Below are 9730 nucleotides of genomic sequence, written 5' to 3' on the forward strand. Positions count from 1 at the left end.
CTATAGTTGACTTACTAGGAGGCAATTCAGTTATCTACCAAGTATTGTTTTTTTTTTAATGCAGAACTTTCAGCTAGCATATCTTCCTTCTAACAAGGGTACTTAACTACTTTAGTGGAGGTTTTGGGTTCAATTAAGCTATCTAGTTGAACACTAAAGGATTTGTGAGAGGGAGAAAGTTGATCAAATGGAGAAAATAAGTGAATCTGATGAGGCAAGGTGTGTTGTTTAGACTGTTTAATAGGTTTAAATTGACAATGGTAGTCTTGGAGATAGATTGGAATGTGAGGTTGATCTTTTGACAGGTAAACTGTTGATAGAATAGTCATAATAAAAAAGAGGTGAAGAAGAAACAAATTGTGATGATGGAGATATAGAATAGGAGGAAGGACATGATTGGATGGAGGTGATGAATTAGGAAAGGTAAAGGTGATGAAATAGCTGAATCATAAACTAATGTATCAGTAACTATATCAATAGGTCATCAAAGGAACAAACAGGTAAGACAATATCATTTGAAATAAAATTTGAAATATTTTGAAAGGGAAATATAGATTCATAAAATTGAACATGTCTAGAGATAAAAAAATCTCCATTTTCTAATTAAACAATTTAAGACCTTTAGTATAAGGAGGAAAGCTAATAAAAACACATTCAACAATCCTAGCATCAAACTTGGATCTATTATGATTTCTGGTGGTAGAATAAGTAAGGCAACCAAAGGTCTTTAGGTTGTCAAAATTAGGAAGGGTATCAAAAAGATGTTGAAAAGGAGTAAAGTTATTAAGAAGTGGTGAAAGGGTTTTGTCTATGAGATAAATAGAATAAAAACTGCAAATTAGACCAGAAAGAGAGAGGTAAATCTGATTGAAATCACAAAGCTCTTGCAACATTCATGATATGTTGATGTTTTCTATAAATAACACCATTTTATTGAGTATAAGCACAACTGTTGTGATGAAAAATACCTTTAGAATCATAGAAATGGGGTTCATGAAATTTAAGACCATTATAAGTTCTTATAATTTTGATATTAGTATTAAACTGTCCATGAATAAGAGAAACAAAGTTTTCTATAAGTTAAGACACTTCTAATTTTGTTTGGAGTAAATACACCATGTGAATCTACTTTTATCATCTACAACAGTAAGGGAGTATTTATGACCATACTGAAATTGAACTTTAAAGGGCCCTAAATATCCATATGGAGTAAATCAAAGATTTTATTACAGTTTGCTTATAGAAAATGGTAGCTTCTTTTGCTTCGCCAAATGATAAATTTTACAATATGAATCAAGGGGTAAAGTAATATATGTTTAAGAGTTTGTAAAAGCTTTAATTTAGGAGTAGAAAGGTGTCCAAGTCTATAATGTCAGAGTTGTGAAGGATCTATTTAAGAAAAGAAATTTTGTGAAACAATAGAAACTATAGTTTTTGAAAAGCTTAATGGAGGTTGAATCAACTAATAAAGACCATTAGCTTGCTCAGCTCGTGGAGTCAAAAGGATCTGTAAAAGCTTTAATATTTAAGTATATTAATAATTTATTCACTAAATGCACTTTTAATAAATTTTAAAAAACAACACTTAACTATTGTTACTGAGGGGGTTTGATTGAACAACTCGTGGAGTAAGAGGGTCAAATGAAGCAAAGGTTAGTTGAAGGGTCAATTGCTAAGGCATGACAAGTATAAGAGGGCCAGTTATGTATTTAGCCTTAATATAAAGACTTATGGAGGTGATTAGCACTTGTCCTATCTGTGGCTCTTATGATGAGTCTGCTATATATGTTTAATAAATTGTCCATTTGTAGAAGAGTTTTGGTTTGCTTCTTAAGTTTGGTTTCATTAGGGGAGTTGATGTCAACTTTATTGATTGGTTGAGATTGATTTTTGATAGGTGTTCGAAGGATAATATAAACTCTGTTGCTGTTGATTATTGGTGTTTGTAGCATAACAGAATAAAATGGTGTGCAAAGAGAGACTTCAGTCTATTGCAAGTGTTTTACATAGTGCAACTTAGTTTTTAGCATAATAGTAGCAAGCCCAAGCTTTATCAGCTCATATTTCTAGGGGTAGGGCTACTGCTAAACATGTTACATAGGTGCTGCTCTCTTTTCCTTAACTAATAACATAGGAGTTGATTATGTTCTTTATAATGATATTGAATTTTTGTTAAAACTTATATATTGATTGCTGTAGTGATTACAATTTATAGAAGAGATTACAAGAATCTAAGAGATAAAATAGCATATAGTTATAATAGTAAGATTGAGAAAATGAGCTGTACAATCTAAGTTGTTACAACTGATCACAACATCTATCTTAGCTGTTATAGATTTGAATCAAAGTTTGTTGACATCATGGATTTAGTCTCTACACGCCCCCGCAGGATGGAGGTTCCATTGGAGACTTCAATCTTGGAACGAAAATGAAGAAATTGACTGCGACCAAGAGCTTTGGTAAGCATATCTGCTAATTGATTCTTCGAGCTAATGTGCAGTATATGTAAAGAGCCATTGGAGACCTATTCACGAACGAAATGATAGTCAAGTGCCAAGTGTTTCATTCATGAGTGATAGACTGGATTAGCACACAAATATGTTGCTCCTGTATTGTCACAAAATAAGCTCGGTGGTCTTGGAAGAGAAACATCTAATTCATGCAAGAGATTTTTAACCTAAGTAACCTCTGCTGTTGCATTTACAAGAGCCTTATACTCAGCCTCTGTAGATGACTGAGAAATAGACTTTTGACGTGCTGACTTCCAAGAGATGATATTATAGCCCAAGTATAACATATACGCTATAGTTGAGCGTCCATTATCAAGGGTACCACCCCAGTCAGAGTCACAGAAGGCTGTGAGATGTTGAGAATAGTCCCTCTTGAGAAATAAAACATGATAAATTGAACCCTTTAAATATATGAGTACACGCTTTAAAGCTTGTAGATATCGTTGAATTGGAGCATGCATAAACTGAGACAATTTGTTAACAGCAAATGAAACATCAAAGCGAGTAATTGCAAGATATTGTAAAGAGCCAACAATGCGACGGTAGTTAGTGGACTTAACTTGGGAAGAACCATCAATAAGAGAATAAGTTTTAGAAGAACTCATGGGGGTGGCAACTTCCTTAGCGCCGGCCATGTTAAACCGATCAAGTAAATCATCAATATGTCGATGTTGACAAAGAAATAGACCCGATGGAGTAGAAATAACCTCAACACCTAAAAAATAATGCAGGCAACCCAGATCTTTAATTGAAAACTAATTGCCTAACTTGTGAACAAAGCCATCAAGAAATTTAGAATTGTTACCCGTGAGGACGATGTCATCAACAAAAATAAGAAAATAAAGCTTGATATCATTGCAGTCATAAATAAACACGGACGCATCAGCAAATAATTTGCGAAAACCAAAGGCAAGTAGAAAATGCTGGAGTACATTGTATTATGCCCGAGGAGCCTATTTAAGGCCATATAAGGCATTATGAAGCTTGCATACGTGATTTGAATACTGAGGGTGAACATAATTAGGAGGTTGCATCATGTAGACATCTTCTTGTAATATGCCATGCAAAAATGCATTGTTTACATCCAATTGACGTAAAGGCCAATTTTAAGATAAGGCAAGACATAAAATAATGCGTATTGTAACAGGCTTTGTAACAGGGCTGAAGGTTTCAAAATAATCTCTTCCTGCTTATTGGAGAAAGCCCTTCGCCACTAGACGAGCTTTGTACTTGTCAATAGAACCATCAGATTTTCATTTGATACAGAAGACCCATTTGCAACTAATTGGAACATGAGATGATTTGGGAACCAATTTCCAAGTTCCATTGTGTAACAAAGCATTAAATTCAGCATCCATATTGCGCCAGAGAGGATCTTTCATTACTTGTGTAATAATGGTAGGTTCAAGTGGAGGAGGAAGTTGATATTTGGTGGTGAGATTCACAAATTTATTATTATAGTATTTGGAATTTGGCTTTTATGTGCGAGCTGGACATGGTGAAACAGATGGTGGATTTAGTAGTGATTGAGTAATATGTGGAGAAGAGATAGTAGAGCTAGATGCGGATGGGGGAGAGTGTATAGGAGAGGGATGGTCAATAAAGGATGGTGACTCAGCAGTGTTTGGAATGGGAGGTGAAGGAGTAGGTAAAGGGATATTTAGTGATACTGTAGGGATGAATGGAGGACTGTCCACTTGAAAGGAAACATTAACATCTAAAGGAAGCCCATCCGCTTGCTTAGAACCTGCAAGAAAAGCATCTCGAATACGATGAGAGAATATATATGAATTATTGTCAACTTGACGAGGAAACACATGTTCGACAAATTCGACATAATGGGATAAGTATACACGATTAGTGGTAAGATCAAAACATTTATAGGCAGATTGCGAAGTAGAGTAACCAAGAAAAATGCAAGAAATGGACCGGGACTGAAGTTTAGAGGTATTATATGGGCGTAACCAAGGAAAACACAAACATCCAATAGGTTTAAGATGTTGATAGTTTGGAGACCTTTGAAAAAGTATTTCATAAGGAGTCTTGAAAGACAACAGTGAGGAAGGAAGATGATTTATCAAGTACATAACAACTTGAAAAGTATGAGACCAAAAATGTAAAGGAAGTGATACAAAGTGTAACAAAGAAAGACTAGATTCCACAACATGTCGATGATGCCATTCAACAATGCCATTATGTTTAGGTGTGTGTGGAGATGTTGTGAAATGAGAAATCCCACAAGAGTTGAAAATAGGAATAAGCTTTTGATACTGCCCTCCATTGTTAGAAAAAACTGAAATAATTTTAGTTTGAAAATAATTTTCTACTAGTTGTTGAAACTAAGGGAACAAAATAGAGGTGTCAGATTTTCTCTTTATAGGATATAACCAAATATACTTAGTAAAATGATCCACAAAATTATATAATATTCATAACCATCAATAGATTTTTTTGCTGGACCCCAAAAATTAGTATAAATAAGTTCCAAAGGCTTTTAACTAACTAGGGAATTGCTAGAGAAAGGTAGTTTTTTACTTTTATTAATAGAACAAGAAGTACAATGAAAATCAGAAATTGACAAGGATGGAAAGACTAAGCCGTTATGCTTAAGAACAAGACTAGGAACTTTATGAGAAGTGTCACGACCCCATCTGTGGGCTCGTGACCGGCACTAGGGAATGGGTAGGCGTAAGGCCACCGAATCCCGTAGTAAGCCTGACACTCACTGACTTAAATAAATCTCATCTCATTTAATATTATTGATTCCACAATTTCGTAACCATTAAATTTACATAATTAATTTGGTCTGCCAGAAAAATTAGGCTAGACCCGAAACTACAAAGCATTACAACTGATATATATACTATTTTAACTGCGGAGAATCTAAGATTTTACAAATTTACATATCAAATCAAATACATCACCCGATGATGAAGGAATCAGGTTACTAGAAAAGAGTCACGAGAAGACTAATATTCACGGATATGAAAAACAGTAAAATTGAAACTGTCAGCCTTGAAAGTGAGTTAAAATTATATATCCAAAGAAAAATAGTGGCAAACACTTCAATAACACATTTATTAAATTTGGAATAAAAACTAAGTCATTCCAAAAATAAACATGTCATGCCATGCGTAAACAAAATAATTTTCACACCCTACGGGACGAAGTACTCCAGTAGAACACTAATCCCAACACTAACATCTCGATCAATCTCAATACTGACATCTCAACTAATCTTAACTCTAACATCCCGACTAATCTTATTCCAATAGGACTGGCGCCTAGAGAGCAAAGCTCGACCAGGGAACAATAAGTGACAGGACGGGAGTTAAGGACCCTGTCACTCAACTCTAACATCTCGACCAGGGAACAATAAGTGACAGGACTGGAGTTAAGGACCCTGTCACTCAACTCTAACATCTCGAGCTTTGCTCTCTGGGCGCCAGTCCTATTGGAATGAGATTAGTCGAGATGTTAGAGTTGAGATTAGTCGAGATGTCAGTATTGAGATTGATCGAGATGTTAGTGTTGGGATTAGTGTTTTACTGGAGAACTCTGTCCCGTAGGGTATGAAAATTATTTTGTTTACATATGGCATGACACGTTTATTTTTGGCATGATTTAGTTTTTGTTTCAAATTTAATAAATGTGTTATTGAAATGTTTGCCACTGTTTTTCTTTGGATATATGATTTTAACTCACTCTCGAGGCTGACAGTCTCAATTTTACTGTTTTTCAGATCCGTGAATATTAGTCTTCCCGCGACTCTTATCTAGTAACCCGACTCCTTCATCATTGGGTGATGTATTTGATTTGATATGTAAATTTATAAAATCTTAGATTCTCCGCAATTAAAATAGTAGATGTATCAGTTGTAATGCTTTGTAGTTTTGAGTCTAGCCTAATTCTTCTGGCAGACCGAATTAATTATGCTTTGCTCTCTGGGTGCCAGTCTTATTGGAATAAGAGAGCCGAAAGGCTAAGGCAGATAGTGAATATTAAGTGACAGGACTGGAGTTAAGGACCCTGTCACTTAATGTTCACTATCTGCCTTAGCCTTTTGGCTCTCTTATTCCAATAAGACTGGCGCCCAGAGAGCAAAACTCGACCAGGGACCTTACCTCCAATCTGGTCACTTAGATTTCCAAATAAGCCGGTGCCCAGAGAGCAATGCTCGACCAGAGACCTTTACTCCGACAACCATACTCTACTAAGCCGAGAGAGCAATGCTCGACCAGGGCAAGTCCTAACTTCCTTTTTTAAATTTACCAATTCACTCTTTTTCCATCACTTTCAGACTTATACCGCTCATCAAACTAATGCTCTACTGCCGTCCAATCCCGAGTCAACACAAAATCAATAAAAATCATAATGCAGAAAATGAAACATATGTAAATAGCACATAATCAAATAGTCGAAATATTAATCATTTAATCAGAGATATCATATAAAATATTAGCATGATACACATAAGCAGATATATGACTTTAACTCACAGTTTTGGCGACCTCTTAGCTCTGCTCCGGTGCCTCGGTTGGAGCGAGTCGAATAGACGGATTATCTAACCATAGAAAAAAATTTATCAATAACGCTGAACAATTGACCATTAATCCTAGGTCTAGATTCCTAGGACTGACTGTCTAAAATCTCGACTCGGGTAAATTCTACTAAAAATTTGGCAGAACCTCCCCTATAACACGGACATTTACCCCTCGTGAAACGAGTCTAGGACCTGCTAGAAAAACACTTCAAATATTTAACAATTTAATACAACGAGAGTCAGGTCCCCAAGACTTCACTAAGTTCCCGACTTCGCCACATAGCACAAAAATCACGACTACGGCAGGCAGTCTGACAAACTATTATTTTTGACTCATAAATATCATCTAATACTCCAAAGAAACCAATCAACATAAATTAAATCAAAGAATTCTTAAATCAACGGCCAGAGAAAATTACCGAGATGCTTGATTGCTCGGTCGACTCGCCTTCAACTGCCGGAGTCTGATCGACGATCCGAACTCACCATCAGACTCGAAACGACGCGCTGATGACGATCCCTACTTTCGATTTTCTGATCCGACACCCGATCATCTAGAAAGATTTACGGATGATCTCGACCGTCGATTTTCAAATGAAGCCCGATCGCTACGAAACCGGTGCCATTGAAAAGCTTGAGCTGAGGAGAGTCGGGATACGCCCTTTGATCGTCCATAGCTCGCCGTAGCTTGCTGGAAAAACCCAAAAACATCGGCTGCCCCTAGTTTCTTTCTCCACCGTGAACTTCCATATCCGGCCACCACAGTCGACACTGCTGCCGCTAAAACAAAGCCAAGACTGAGGGGAGTCGATCGCCACCAAGATCAGCGGCCACCGAAGCTGGAAGCACACGCACGGCGGCAAGGAAGTTTCGGCTGCTTCCTTGCTCCCATGCCTACCGATCTGATGCCAACTCCTGGCCGTCTGCGGAAGGACACCACCGCTAGCTCTCTCTCTCTCTTCCGACACCCCCCTCTCTCTCCTTTCCCTTCTTCCCGATTTCTTTTCTTCTTTCTTTCCTTCCATATCGATATTTGGCCCCCAAACTTTTCTTCCTTACTATTTGGTCCCTCAACTTTTTAATTACAACAATTTCGCCCTACAAAATTTCCAATTAACCGCTAAACTTTTTTTTATCCTTTCAATTAAGCCCCTAACTAATTAATTTGGACAAAATTAGAATTATTGAAAATATACAATTACATATATACCCTTGCCGACATTTTTATTTATAAAAATACCAAATTTATAAATTTTCATTAAACCCCCATAATAATAAAATTTTAATTTTAATCCTTATTCCGAAATAAATTTTCAATTTAGTCCTAACACACAATTAAATTAAATAATCAATTTGCTAAATATTTTCAAACTTAAAATTTAATACCACTAGCTAATTAAAATATCAATTTCTCCAAGAAATTTTTTTTATAAAAACATCCTTTACAAATTCTTCCAATATATAATTTTATTTATATTAATATACATTTGGAAAAAAATCTGAATAACCAAAATATGATTTATTTCTCAAATAATTTACTTAATTAATTTCTTAAAGATCTAACTAATTTGGGTATAGAAAAATAACTCCTTTAATTGTCTAAAATTAAAATTTTTATTAAATTATTTCAAATTAAACTAAATAAAAATAAAGTAAAATTAATTTAAATAAAAATTTATTTATTAATTATTATTAATATTAACATCTATTAAATGAAAATTTCTGATTATTACAAGAAGGATGACCAAGTTTGTTTGTGATGCCAAGAGGACAAAGAAGCTTGGGTGGTGATATTAACTTGAGGTTGACATGGAAAAGTTGCACAATAAACGTCGTTATTGTTCTCTCCCCGCATTAGAGGTGCTCCCGCGTGAAGATCCTTCACAAGAAAATGAGATGAGAAAAATTCAACAGAAACTTGGTTATATTTACATAATTTTATGGAAATCAATTTTTTTTGTAAATCTAGAACACACAAGACATTTGATAATGTAATTGGTTTGTAAGGTGTATGAATTTGTGTGTGACCAGTGTGAGAAATTGAAAGTCCTTTACCGTCACCCAAAAATATCTCATTTGGACCCCCATAGTCAGAGTAAGTCTGCAAAGCAGATAAATTTGATGTCGCATGATGTGATGCTCCACTATCAAATAACCAAGGTTGTTATGACATAGCTGGAGAATTGATGGAGTTGGTAGCATTGGCTACTGAACTTGGAAGTTTCTGAGAAGACTGAGAGCTGGTAACATGAATGTTATTCTCTTTCAGAAATCTGGCAAGTTTCCTGCAGTCAGGAGTGTCATGACCTGCAATTTCACAGAAACGGCAAAATAAGTCTTGCCGATATATGACCGATGGCCATTCTGACTTTGTCGAGAATAATTTCCACCATAGCTGCCACGGGACCTGCGAGAATTGGAATTGTAACCTTGAGTGGATCTGTTGAAATGTTGAGTTTGAGCAGTTTGCTTTTGAGTAACATTTGATGTGATAAGAGTAGGAGGAGAACTAGAGCCTTTGTCTTTCAATGTTCTTTCAAAGTCAGCTAACTTATCAAATAATTCTGAAAAGTCAATGGAAGATTCACGAACTTTGAGAGCTACTACTATAGGACTGTATTCATCCCCAAGTTGAGTGATGATATGGACAATAAGATCTTCATCACTTATTGGATTT

General features: G+C 35.6%; 1 long non-coding RNA gene across 1 annotated transcript; it reads right to left on the bottom strand.

Annotated features, from left to right (window-relative positions):
- Positions 1-2766: 2766 nt before the first annotated feature.
- Positions 2767-7531, bottom strand: LOC125370690. Its single transcript, XR_007216740.1, has 3 exons — positions 7473-7531; positions 7010-7074; positions 2767-4257 (listed from the first exon to the last, which is right to left on the bottom strand). It is a non-coding gene; the product is annotated as an uncharacterized LOC125370690 (long non-coding RNA).
- Between the last annotated feature and the right edge of the window lie 2199 nt (positions 7532-9730).

This window comes from Ricinus communis, chromosome 7 (genome assembly GCF_019578655.1).
Source record: "Ricinus communis isolate WT05 ecotype wild-type chromosome 7, ASM1957865v1, whole genome shotgun sequence".
Taxonomy (NCBI): domain Eukaryota; kingdom Viridiplantae; phylum Streptophyta; class Magnoliopsida; order Malpighiales; family Euphorbiaceae; genus Ricinus; species Ricinus communis.